The 13,993-nt window shown below is 34.2% G+C and overlaps 1 protein-coding gene across 1 annotated transcript in view; it reads right to left on the reverse strand.

Annotated features, from left to right (window-relative positions):
* Positions 1-13,256, reverse strand: part of LOC134705198 (glycerophosphocholine cholinephosphodiesterase ENPP6-like) — a 34,763-nt gene extending 21,507 nt beyond the window's left edge. Inside the window, exons 1-4 of the mRNA XM_063563957.1 lie at positions 13,193-13,256; positions 12,346-12,517; positions 11,712-11,852; positions 11,131-11,316 (exon numbers count right to left, since the gene is read on the reverse strand). The gene's annotated coding sequence lies outside the window, so the exon portion shown is untranslated. The remainder of the gene's footprint in view (positions 1-11,130; positions 11,317-11,711; positions 11,853-12,345; positions 12,518-13,192) is intronic.
* Positions 13,257-13,993: the final 737 nt, after the last annotated feature.

Consider the following 13,993-nt stretch of genomic DNA (forward strand, 5'->3'; position numbering starts at 1 on the left):
ATTGAAAAGCTTTAAAACACACTGAAAATCCTTTAAATAAGGTCAAAAACACATAATTCGCTATATGGGACTTGACCTTGACCTTTGACCTTTTGACCTTTGTCAAGGTCATTAGTCCCCAATGTCATTGCTGGAGACCCCATGGGTCTAGGACCTTTTGTTATGTAGTAAAAGCTGATTTTCTCTTATCAGAAACCTAAAACAGGGGTTATGCCCCTTAAAAAAAGGTCAAATCTCTTCGGTCAAAATGTAACAAAGTTGCGCCGTAATGACCCAAACATTTTCCAGTATTTGAATCCTCTGTAAGTATTAAGGTTGCTGAGATTATACCATAACAAGGTATTAGGTCAAAGGTCAAGGTCAACATACACATTTGACCTTGAGGTATTTTTCAAAGTCACATGAATTGATGATGAATGGTGAAGATCCTAGGTGTCTACGACTTACGGTTTCTGAGTTTTGGTGGCCAACCGACACCAGTTAATTTTGATAGGGGCATAACCCTACCAATAAGTCGTTGAATCTTTTCGGTCCAAATGTAACGAAGAACCGGGGTCTGGTCCTGAACAAATTTCACCCTTTGTTTTTTTTCTACCTATTATGGTTACGGTGTTGGAACGATAACAAGGTTTTTGGGTTTCGGAGGGATTACTCCGAACCGACAAAATATTTCGACTCACAGGGTGAGTTCCAAGTAGGTATTCATGACACCGATACAAAGTGTGAACATGAAAGCGACACGTCTTACGGTTACGGAGGCTAACTTGGCGGAACAAAAAGAATAATAATTAAACTGTCAATTGTTCTTGAACAATTGAGAGGTCTTTCCTTTTGTAATGTAAAATACATGTTCCAATAGACGTAGAATGTATTGAAAAGGTCAAGGTCAACCTTAAAAAGCTTGAAAACACACCTAAAATCCTTTAAATAAGGTTAAAAACACTAAATTCGCAATCTGGGACATGACCTTGACCTTTGAAATTTTGACCTTTGTCAAGGTCATTAATCCCCAATGTCATTGCTAAAGACCCCATGGGACTAGGACCTTTGGTTATATAGTAAAAGCTGATTTTGTCTTTCCAGAAACCTAAAACAGGGGTTATGCCCCTTAAAAAAATGTAAAATCTCTTCGGTCAAAATGTAACAAAGTTGCGCTGTAATGACCCAAACATTTTCCACTATTTAAAACTTCTGTAAGTATTATGGTTGCTGAGATTATCTCATAACAAGGTGTTAGGTCAAAGGTCAAGGTCAACATACACATTTGACCTTGAGGTATTTTTCAAAGTCACATGAATTGATGATGATTGGTGAAGATCCTAGGTGTCTACGACTTACGGTTTCTGAGTTTTGGTGGCCAACCGACACCGGTTAATTTTCATAGGGGCATAACCCTACCAATGAGTCGTTGAATCTTTTCGATCCAAATGTAACGAAGAACCGGGGTCTGGTCCTGAACAAATTTCACCCTTTGTTTTTTTTCTACCTATTACGGTTACGGTGTTGGAACGATAACAAGGTTTTTTGGTTTCGGAGGGATTACTCCGAACCGACAAAATATTTCGACTTACAGGGTGAGTTCCAGATAGGTATTCATGACACCGATACAAAGTGTGAACATGAAAGCGACACGTCTTACGGTTAACGCGGCTAAATTTGTCAAAGTTTGGCGGAAAAAGAATAATAATAATAATTAAACTGTCAATTGTTCTTGAACAATTGAGAGGTCTTTCCTTTTGTAATGTAAAATACATGTTCGAACAGACGTAGAATGTATTGAAAAGGTCAAGGTCAACCTTAAAAAGCTCGAAAACACACTAAAAATCCTTTATATAGGGTGAAAAACACTAAATTCGCTATCTGGGACATGACCTTGACCTTTGACCTTTTGACCTTTGTCAAGGTCATTAGTCCCCAATGTCATTGCTGAAGACCCCATGGGTCTAGGATCTTTGGTTATATAGTAAAAGCTGATTTTGTCTTTCCAGAAACCTAAAACAGGGGTTATGCCCCTTATAAAATGGTCAAATCTCTTTGGTCAAAATGTAACAAAGTTGCGCCATAATGACCCAAACATTTTCCACTATTTAAAACTTCTGTAAGTATTAAGGTTACTGAGTTGTATTGATAACAAGGTGTTAGGTCAAAGGTCAAGGTCAACATACAAATTTGACCTTGAGGTATTTTTCAAAGATACATGAATTAATGATGAATTGTGAAGATCCTAGGTGTCTACGACTTACGGTTTCTGAGTTTTGGTGGTCAACCGACACCGGTTAATTTTCATAGGGCATAACCCTACCAATGAGTCGTTGAATCTTTTCGATCCAAATGTAACGAAGAACCGGGGTCTGCTCCTGAACAAATTTCACCCTTCGCTTTTTTTCTATCTATTACGGTTACGGTGTTGGAACGATAACAAGGTTTTTTGGTTTCGGAGGGATTACTCCGAACCGACAAAATATTTCAACTAACAGGGTGAGTTCCGGATAGGTATTCATGACACCGATACAAAGTGAGAACATGAAAGCGACACGTCTTACGGTTTAGGCTGCTAACTTCGTCAAAGTTTGGCGGAAAAAGAATAATAATAATAAACAGAAGAAATACAGTAAGGTCTTTCCCTTTTGTAAAAGGAAAGACCTTAATAATAAACAGAAGAAATACAGTAAGGTCTTTCCCTTTTGTAAAAGGAAAGACCTTAATTAAAAACCAATTGTTCAGAGAACAATTGAAGGTCTTTCCATCAAAACATTGTATTTTGATATGAAAAGTTGTGAAACTAAGTTTAAAATGTCATTTCAATCGTCAAATGATAGCTCCTAGTAAGCTGATTCCAAAAATATATTGTTTCCATACATTTTTTTTAAATAAGGGAGATAATTTGTTACTTCCGGTTTGAAAAATGTTACTTCCGATTATATTTGAATATTTACTTGACACTGATTCCAAAAATATCTGGTTCTATATACTTTTATATTAATAAAGTACAAAAAAATAGCTACTTCCGGTTTACAAAAAGTCACTTCCGGTTGGTTTTTTTCAAGGTTAAATGGTTTGATACCTTTTTCTAAAAGTTGTATATCTTTATCATGTATACATATAGAATAAAAGCAAAGGTCAAAATCTAGAACGTCAAATTAAGCTATGACCTTGAGATCAATTTCAAGGTCATAAACCAAGGACCTCAAATCAAAAGACCATAGGTCTTAATTATATTTAGTTGATGAGTTATATCACCAAACGCGTATTTTTAAATACAAGAGGGGAGAAAACTCCCTTTTACATTCAACGTACGCTTGCAATCAAAATTTACATCTTACGACATGTCGCAACTAACAATTTAGTAAAAATAATTTGTTGATATCTTATACAGTCTTTGGATATAAGTGTAAATAAGCCAAATTCAAATATTAGAATATGACCTTGACCTTTGACCTTGACCTAATTTTCATTTTTTGGGACCAAGGACCTCAAATCAAAAGATCCTAGGTCTCTATCACTTATGATTTATAAGATAGAAATTCATATCACTTATATCAGATGCATAAGGGGAAATAACTCTCATATGGAGCGGTCATATCGCTTCGGTCAAAATAGGACAAATCATGCGAAGGATATAACGAGCAATTTTGTAAAATAAATTTGTCATAATCTTTTACGGTTGCGAAGGAGATGCCATAACAAGGAAAACAGTGTTTGGGGAGATAACTCCTACAAAGAAAAGTATTCGTTTACGCAGGGTAAATTTCAAAAGCGCATAAACTGTTCCATATCATATACAAAATATCTAAGCGACATATTGCGAAACAAATGTTTATCGCAAGAACAAAATTAGGCGGAAGAAAAAAAAAATAATCAGAAGAAAAACAATAGGTCTTTCCACAGAAAAGTGGAAAGACCTAATAATAATTAAAGTTCAATTCTTCTTGAATAATTGATAGGTCTTTCCTTCCATTTTCTTTTAATTATACTGTCATAAATAAAAATATCATATATATTGATTGATTAATTTATTGATTAGTTGGTTTGTTGGTTGATTGGTTTATTAATTAAACACTTGATATAGGGTCTCTTGAAACAAGCGAAAAAAAAGAGACCTTGGATTCCGTATTAAACACATGAAACGGAAACATGCATTGATTGATTGGTTGGCTGGTTAAACACGTTGGTTGGTTAGTTAAATACGTTTGTTAAACATGTTGGTTAAACACGTTGGTTAAACATGTTGGTTAAACACGTTGGTTGGATAGGCTCAATTAAAACAAGCGAAAAAAAACCTTGGATCCCGTATGAAACACATGAAACGTGACATGCATTGATTGATTGGTTGGTTTGTTAAACACGTTGGTTGGTTAGTTAAACACGTTGGTTAAACACGTCGGTTAAACACGTTGCTTAAACACGTTGGTTGGATAGGCTCAATGAAAACAAGCGGGAAAAAAACCTTGGATCCCGTATGAAACACATGAAACGTGACATGCATTGATTGATTGGTTGGTTGGTTAAACACGTTGGTTGGTTAGTTAAACACGTTGGTTAAACATGTTGGTTAAACACGTTGGTTAAACACGTTGGTTAAACACGTTGGTTAAACACGTTGGTTGGATAGGCTCAATTAAAACAAGCGAAAAAAAAACCTTGGATCCCGTATGAAACACATGAAACGTGACATGCATTGATTGATTGGTTGGTTGGTTAAACACGTTGGTTGGTTAGTTAAACACGTTGGTTAAACATGTTGGTGAAATTCGTTGGTTAAACACGTTGATTGATTAAACACGTTGGAAAAAGTCAATTAAAACAAGCAAAAAAAACAACCTTGGATCCCGTATGAAACACATGAAACGTGACATGCATTGATTGATTGGTTGGTTGGTTAAACACGTTGGTTGGTTAGTTAAACACGTTGGTTAAACATGTTGGTTAAACACGTTGGTTAAACACGTTGGTTGGATAGGCTCAATTAAAACAAGCGGAAAAAAAAACTTGGATCACGTATGAAACACATGAAACGTGACATACATTGATTGATTGGTTGGTTGGTTAAACACGTTGGTTGGTTAGTTAAACACGTTGGTTAAACATGTTGGTTAAACACGTTGGTTAAACACGTTGGTTGGATAGGCTCAATTAAAACAAGCGAAAAAAAAAACTTGGATCCCGTATGAAACACATGAAACGTGACATACATTGATTGATTGGTTGGTTGGTTAAACACGTTGGTTGGTTAGTTAAACACGTTGGTTAAACATGTTGGTTAAACACGTTGGTTAAACACGTTGGTTAAACACGTTGGTTGGATAGGCTCAATTAAAACAAGCGAAAAAAAAAACTTGGATCCCGTATGAAACACATGAAACGTGACATGCATTGATTGATTGGTTGGTTGGTTAAACACGTTAGTTGGTTAGTTAAACACGTTGGTTAAACATGTTGGTTAAACACGTCGGTTAAACACGTTGGTTAAACACGTTGGTTGGATAGGCTCAATTAAAACAAGCGGAAAAAAAAACTTGGATCCCGTATGAAACACATGAAACGTGACATGCATTGATTGATTGGTTGGTTGGTTAAACACGTTGGTTTGTTAGTTAAACACGTTGGTTAAACATGTTGGTTAAACACGTTGGTTAAACACGTTGGTTGGATAGGCTCAATTAAAACAAGCGAAAAAAAAAACTTGGATCCCGTATGAAACACATGAAACGTGACATGCATTGATTTATTGGTTGGTTGGTTAAACACGTTGGTTGGTTAGATAAACACGTTGGTTAAACATGTTGGTTAAACACGTTGGTTAAACACGTTGGTTAAACACCTTGGTTGGATAGGCTCAATTAAAACAAACGAAAAAAAAACTTGGATCCCGTATGAAACACATGAAACGTGACATGCATTGATTGATTGGTTGGTTGGTTGGTTGAACACGTTGGTTGGCTAGTTAAACACGTTGGTTAAACACGTTGGTTAAACACGTTGGTTAAACACGTTGGTTAAACATGTTGGTTAAACACGTTGGTTGGATAGGCTCAATTAAAACAAGCGGAAAAAAAACTTGGATCCCGTATGAAACACATGAAACGTGACATGCATTGATTGATTGGTTGGTTGGTTAGTTAAACACGTTGGTTAAACATGTTGGTTAAACACGTTGGTTAAACACGTTGGTTAAACACGTTGGTTGGATAGGCTCAATTAAAACAAGCGAAAAAAATAAAATTGGATCCCGTATGAAACACATGAAACGTGACATGCATTGATTGATTGAGGTCGGTTAAACACGTTGGTTGGTTAGTTAAACACGTTGGTTTAACATGTTGGTTAAACATGTTGGTTAAACACGTTGGTTAAACACGTTGGAAAAGGTCAATTAAAACAAGCAAAAAAACCAACCTTGGATCCCGTATGAAACACATGAAACGTGCCTTGCATTGATTGATTGGTTGGTTGGTTAAACACGTTGGTTGGTTAGTTAAACACGTTGGATAAACATGTTGGTTAAACACGTTGATTGGTTAAACACGTTAGAAAAGGTCAATTAAAACAAGCAAAAAAAACCAACCTTGGATCCCGTATGAAACACATGAAACGTGACATGCATTGATTGATTGGTTGGTTGGTTAAACACGTTGGTTGGTTAGTTAAACACGTTGGTTTAACATATTGGTTAAACATGTTGGTTAAACACGTTGGTTAAACACGTTGATTGGTTAAACACGTTGGAAAGGGTCAATTAAAACGAGCAAAAAAAAAACCTTGGATCCCGTATTAAACACATGAAACGGAAACATGCATTGATTGATTGAATGGTTGGTTGGTTAAACACGTTGGTTTAACATGTTGGTTAAACACGTTGGTTAAACACGTACGTTGGTTAAACACGTACGTTGGTTAAACACGTTGAAAAGGGTCAATTAAAACAAGCAACAAAAAAACCTTGGATCCAGTATGAAACACATGAAACGGAAACGTGCATTGATTGATTGATTGATTGATTGATTGACCTTGACCTTTGACCTTGTGACCTTTTCAAGGTCATTGCAAAAGACCATATGGGTCAAGGACCTTTTGTTAAAGAGTTTTGCCTAAAAATGGCTTTTTAAAAACCATCAATGGGAGTTATGTCCCTTACATGATGGTAAAATCAGTATAGCCATAATGTAAAAAAGTTGCCCCTTAAAGTACCAATCATTTTTCACTGCTTAATTTTTTTGTATCAATAACCGTTCAATAGTTATAGGGAAATGAAAAACTTTTGAAAATCTAAAATATGACCATGACTTTTGACCTTGACCTATATTTTCTAGTTTTGGTCCAATGAACTCAAATCTGAAGACCCGCAGTCTTTATGACTTACGGTTCATGAGATTTATATGCATATCGAAAATTTAAATATTCAAGGGGAAATAACTCCTATAATAGGTCACTGGATCGCTTCGGTTAAAGTTATTTGAACTTGTATCATTTGGCAAGGAACATTTAAAAAAAAAACATTTGCCGCTAAGTCTTATAGTTCATGAGTTATAGCGATAACAGTGTTTTTTGTAATTGGGGAGATAACTCCTATAAGGTAAATAGTAAACTTCGGTCCCCCTAATACAAGATAGCTTTTATTAACCCGATACTTGGTACCAAAGATCATTTTGATATCTTGCGTACTTTTAACGACGATTAACTTTGAAAAACGGCGGAAGAAAAAGAATAATAATAATAATTAAACTGTCAATTGTTCTTGAACAATTGAGAGGTCTTTCCTTTTGTAATGTAAAATACATGTTCAAATAGACGTAGAATGTATTGAAAAGCTTTAAAACACACTGAAAAACCTTTAAATAAGGTTAAAAACACCAAATTCGCTATATGGGACATGACCTTGACCTTTGACCTTTTGACCTTTGTCAAGGTCATTAGTCCCCAATGTCATTGCCGAAGACCCCATGGGTCTAGGACCTTTGGTTATATAGTAAAAGATGATTTTGTCTTTCCAGAAACCTAAAACAGGTGTTATGCCCCTTAAAAAAAGATCAAATCTCTTCGGTCAAAATGTAACAAAGTTGTGCCGTAATGACCCAAACATTTTCCACTATTTAAAACTTCTGTAAGTATAATGGTTTCTGAGATTATCCCATAACAAGGTGTTAGGTCAAAGGTCAAGGTCAACATACAAATTTGACCTTGAGGTATTTTTCAAAGATACATGAATTGATGATGATTGGTGAAGATCCTAGGTGTCTACGACTTACGGTTTCTGAGTTTTGGTGGTCAACCAACACCGAGTAATTTTCATAGGGGCATAACCCTACCAATGAGTCGTTGAATCTTTTCGATCCAAATGTAACGAAGAACCAGGGTCTGGTCCTGAACAAATTTCACCCTTTGTTTTTTTTCTACCTATTACGGTTACGGTGTTGGAACGATAACAAGGTTTTTGGGTTTCGGAGGGATTACTCCGAACCGACAAAATATTTCGACTCACAGGGTGAGTTCCGGATAGGTATTTATGACACCGATACAAAGTGTAAACATGAAAGCGACATGTCTTACGGTTACGGAGGCTAACTTTGTCAAAGTTTGGCGGAACAAAAAGAATAATAATTAAACTGTCAATTGTTCTTGAACAATTGAGAGGTCTTTCCTTTTGTAATGTAAAATACATGTTCCAATACACGTAGAATGTATTGAAAGATCAAGGTCAACCTTAAAAAGGTTAAAAACACACTAAAAATCCTTTAAATAAGGTCAAAAACACATAATTCGCGATTTGGGACATGACCTTGACCTTTGACCTTTTGACCTTGTCAAGGTCATCAGTCCCCAATGTCATTGCTGAAGACCCCATGGGTCTAGGATCTTTGGTTATATAGTAAAAGCTGATTTTGTCTTTCCAGAAACCTAAAACAGGGGTTATGCCCCTTAAAAAATGGTCAAATCTCTTTGGTCAAAATGTAACAAAGTTGCGCCATAATGACCCAAACATTTTCCACTATTTAAAACTTCTGTAAGTATTAAGGTTACTGAGTTGTATTGATACCAAGGTGTTAGGTCAAAGGTCAAGGTCAACATACAAATTTGACCTTGAGGTATTTTTCAAAGATACATGAATTGATGATGAATGGTGAAGATCCTAGGTGTCTACGACTTACGGTTTCTGAGTTTTGGTGGTCAACCGACACCGGTTAATTTTCATAGGGGCATAACCCTACCAATGAGTCGTTGAATCTTTTCGATCCAAATGTAACGAAGAACTGGGGTCTGGTCCTGAACAAATTTCACCCTTTGTTTTTTTTCTACCTATTACGGTTACGGTGTTGGAACGATAACAAGGTTTTTGGGTTTCGGAGGGATTACTCCGAACCGACAAAATATTTCGACTAACAGGGTGAGTTCCAGATAGGTATTCATGACACCGATACAAAGTGTGAACATGAAAGCGACACGTCTTACGGTTAACGCGGCTAAATTTGTCGAAGTTTGGCGGAAAAAGAATAATAATAATAATAATAATAATAATAATAAACAGAAGAAATACAGTAAGGTCTTTCCCTTTTGTAAAAGGAAAGACCTTAATAAACTGTCAATTGTTCTTGAACAATTGAGAGGTCTTTCCTTTTTGTAATGTAAAATGCATGTTCCAATAGACGTAGAATGTATTAAAAAGCTTTCAAACACACTGACAATCCTTTAAATAAGGTTAAAAACACTAAATTCGCTATATGGGACATGACCTTGACCTTTGACCTTTTGACCTTTGTCAAGGTCATTAGTCCCAAATGTCATTGCCGAAGACCCCATGGGTCTAGGACCTTTGGTTATAAAGTAAAAGCTGATTTTGTCTTTCCAGAAACCTAAAACAGGTGTTATGCCCCTTAAAAAAATGTCAAATCTCTTCGGTCAAAATGTAACAAAGTTGCGCCGTAATGACCCAAACATTTTCCACTATTAAAAACTTCTGTAAGTATTATGGTTTCTGAGATTATCCCATAACAAGGTGATAGGTCAAAGGTCAAGGTCAACATACAAATTTGACCTTGAGGTATTTTTCAAAGATACATGAATTGATGATGAATGGTGAAGATCCTAGGTGTCTACGACTTGCGGTTTCTGAGTTTTGGTGGTCAACCGACACCGGTTAATTTTCATAGGGGCATAACCCTACCAATGAGTCGTTGAATCTTTTCGATCCAAATGTAACGAAGAACCGGGGTCTGGTCCTGAACAAATTTCACCATTTGTTTTTTCTCTACCTTTTACGGTTACGGTGTTGGAACGATAACAAGGTTTTTTGGTGTCGGAGGGATAACTCCGGACCGACAAAATTTTTCGACTAACAGGGTGAGTTCCGGATAGGTATTCATGACACGAATACAAAGTGTGAATATGAAAGCGACACGTCTTACGGTTAACGCGGCTAAATTTGTCAAAGTTTGGCGGAAAAAGAATAATAATAATAATAATAATAATAATAAACAGAAGAAATACAGTAAGGTCTTTCCCTTTTGTAAAAGGAAAGACCTTAATAATAAACAAACGAAATACAGTAAGGTCTTTCCATTTAAGAAAGGAAAGACCTTAATAATAATAATAATAATAATAATAATAATAATAATAATAATAATAATAATCAGAAGAAATACAGTAAGGTCTTTCCCTTTAGTAAAAGGAAAGACCTTAATAATAATCAGAAGAAATACAGTAAGGTCTTTCCTTATAGAAAAAGGAAAGACCTTAATGACGAGAAAACATGACAAATATTAGCACAAAAATATTCAAAATGACGAAAAGATGACAATTATTTATTAATACAACATTATTTCAAACTGACAAAAACATGATCGGATTGTATATACAAAAAAATAAAGATAGATGAAAAAAGTAAAATAAATAATATATGGAATATATAAGATAAAAGTAAACTGCGATAGATTTAGTGAGTGGCATGAACTATCGATAACTGCTTGTACTCTCAGATAGAATATTTGTGTCTTTCAATTGTTTTCTATTGAGTTATTATATGCGCAAAATTAAACTCTGGTTTTATTACTACATGAACTTCAGACTTTAACTTTTAAGTCTTTAATTTCAATCATGACAAGATGAAGAGAGAGGTCAATGCAGAGTAAATCTTACCTATATCATTTTATGTGAAGTCTTGAATTTTCGTCTTTGTCAGATGTTCTTTGTTCTGTATCTGTAATTTCTCGTCATGTTCATCTGGTTCATTGTCGGTGTCTTCAGTTGATTCATCAAATACCAGTGGTAATTTGTTGCTAATTTCAGCTCGTTCGTGACCGTTTTTATCTTCCTTGGTGTCTCCTTATTAATGTGTGAAGAATTTAGAAAAGTTAGAAAAAATAAATATGTGCATATTGTTTTTTTCCATGCACAGGAAATATAAACAGAACTTATTTAACTGATTTGCTTTTCACATTTTGACATTAATTTTAATGTTTAATAAAATAGGTTTGATAGATGATAATAAAATAATAGCCAAAGCAAAACATGAAGTTAGCAAATGTGTTTATAAAGAGTTTCGTAACCTCTAGCGGAGGATTTTAGCTTACACAGTGATCCTACATACATGAGCTATTTTCAACTGCGTTTAACGGTTTCATTTTCTATCGATTTGTTATTTTTTTTAAAAGTGCAGTGCACCCCCCTTGTACACACACAATATAGTCAGTCAACAGTTGTTTTTATTGAACACAAACCTATGTCTTCACAAGCCACTCCTTCTTCCTCAGGATAGTGATAGTCCCCTCTCATATTTTCAATATCTTTCCAAAAATTTAACTCTAGAATTGACTCGGCCTCTTTTTTAAACTCGCCAAGCAACTTCTTGGTTGCAGCCTCTGAAATAAAACAGACAGTTTATTTCAATCACTCAAAAACTAAAACAAAATCAATTATATTATATATCACAGCTCTAGACTATTAGTTACTTTACTAATAAAGTGTATAAAAATCATATTTAGTGTTTGGCTAAAGCGTTGATGCATAATCAGGAAATGTATAAAAAGGGATTTACACGTCAAAAAAACGTATTTTGATATTTACATCAGAAGTTAAAAGTCGGCTTGCCCACAAGTCCATGATATAATGTACTTTCAAGTTAAACTTTATGAAAAAAAATCATATTGCGTCAGTTTATACATATTTTAGAAAAGCTCCATAAATTCATAATAGTTTCGGATTACACACTCTAATCCAGGACAAAGTCATATCGAAGTCTTTTTTTTTTAAATTCTTACACTATTTTTTTTTTTAAAGTAACCGCCTATTATTATAAACTGGAAATACTATTTTTTGTCTTTGATCAAACCTGTTTATTTTTTATATACAAACCTCTTCTTCTGTACAAATCTTCATAATTTCGTCTGTAAAGGTCTTCTTTCATTTTTTCCTTTTTCGCCCAAAATTCTGTGTCTCCATCAGTGTGTGGGTCCTTTTTAAGCTGAGATTTAAGCCCTTTCTTTTCGGATTCTAAAATCTCCTTTACGTTATCGAAGTCAGCCATCTAAAATGGACCCGCAAAAATAAGACTAAGTTTCTTCCAAAACATTAATCCTAGCATTAATTTATCATATTGAATTACAAAAATATAAAAAGTTCTGCGAAAAATAAAATCTATTTAGATTAATTACGATAGAAAATATCAACTTTTATCGGTCTCTGAAATGGAAAGGAATGGTTGTGGTATTCTGAACAAGTTTGCTTAATGTATCTGGTTTCTTTTCTTGAAGATACCAACAACGAAGATACCAACATTGAAGATACAAACAACGAAGATACCAACATTGAAGATACAAACAACGAAGATACCAACATTGAAGATACAAACAACGAAGATACCAACATTGAAGATACCAACAACGAAGATACCAACATTGAAGATACCAACAATGAAGATAACAACATTGAAGATACCAACAACGAAGATACCAACATTGAAGATACCAACAATGAAGATAACAACATTAAAGATGACAACAATTTCGGTGGAAACTTAATTAAAATATTGCTAACAAAAGTTACAAAATGTATTATAATACTGCAGCAATTTTCTTTGAATTAGTAATTGATATTTATGTAATGTTCTAAACATGTCAGTTATACTGTTAAGCTGTTGCTTCGTTCTACTTATGAGTGAACAAAATACTTGCTGAAAGACTTTTAAAGCTGAATAACCTACCTTCTTGACAATTCTTTGTCCTTTTTCACAATAAAGCCGCCAGGTATGATTGGTAAAACTGTTTAGTATAAGAAAATAAGTTTCGTAAAAGAATATGCAGCGATTTGTGTGTTTTTGCAACGACGTTAAGACGTTGCCAACGGTGTTATTGTGACGTTCTTTATATTGTGCACTATATACTTCCGGAGAGTAACTGAAACGGCGCAAAACACGCTGCATAAAACAAATAATGCATCACTATGGCAAGCCGTTTTGCAATTTATTCTTCAAGATATCTCAAAAACTTTATCAGATATCTTATATAATTGTCTTTATAAGATATTTCATAAACTATATAAGATATCTTATAAACTATATGAGATATCTTATAAACTATATATATTATAATATCTTATAAACTTATATAAAAAAAAATTTAAGATATATCATATTCTTTATAAGATATCTTCTAAAGTTTATAAAATATCATATAAACTTTATGAGATATCTTATATAACATTAACGATATCTTAAATAACATTAAAGACATTAAAGATATATTATATGATATATGAGATATTCTATAAAAATTAAATTATATAAGACATCTTACATATTTAAGGAGATATCTTATATATTATAGGAGATATCTTGAAATTCGAATAAATAGTAAAACGGCTTGCCATACATCACAATATACCATTGAAACTTAAATTTCTCACAATGAGAGGTGGGATATTGGTATTTGCTATGCGGTCTTGTATGTAAAAATAGCGCAAACGTCCTTTGCCAATGTATATGTAATCATTTCATAGTGTATTG

The sequence above is a fragment of the Mytilus trossulus genome, chromosome 2 (genome assembly GCF_036588685.1).
Source record: "Mytilus trossulus isolate FHL-02 chromosome 2, PNRI_Mtr1.1.1.hap1, whole genome shotgun sequence".
Lineage (NCBI taxonomy): Eukaryota > Metazoa > Mollusca > Bivalvia > Mytilida > Mytilidae > Mytilus > Mytilus trossulus.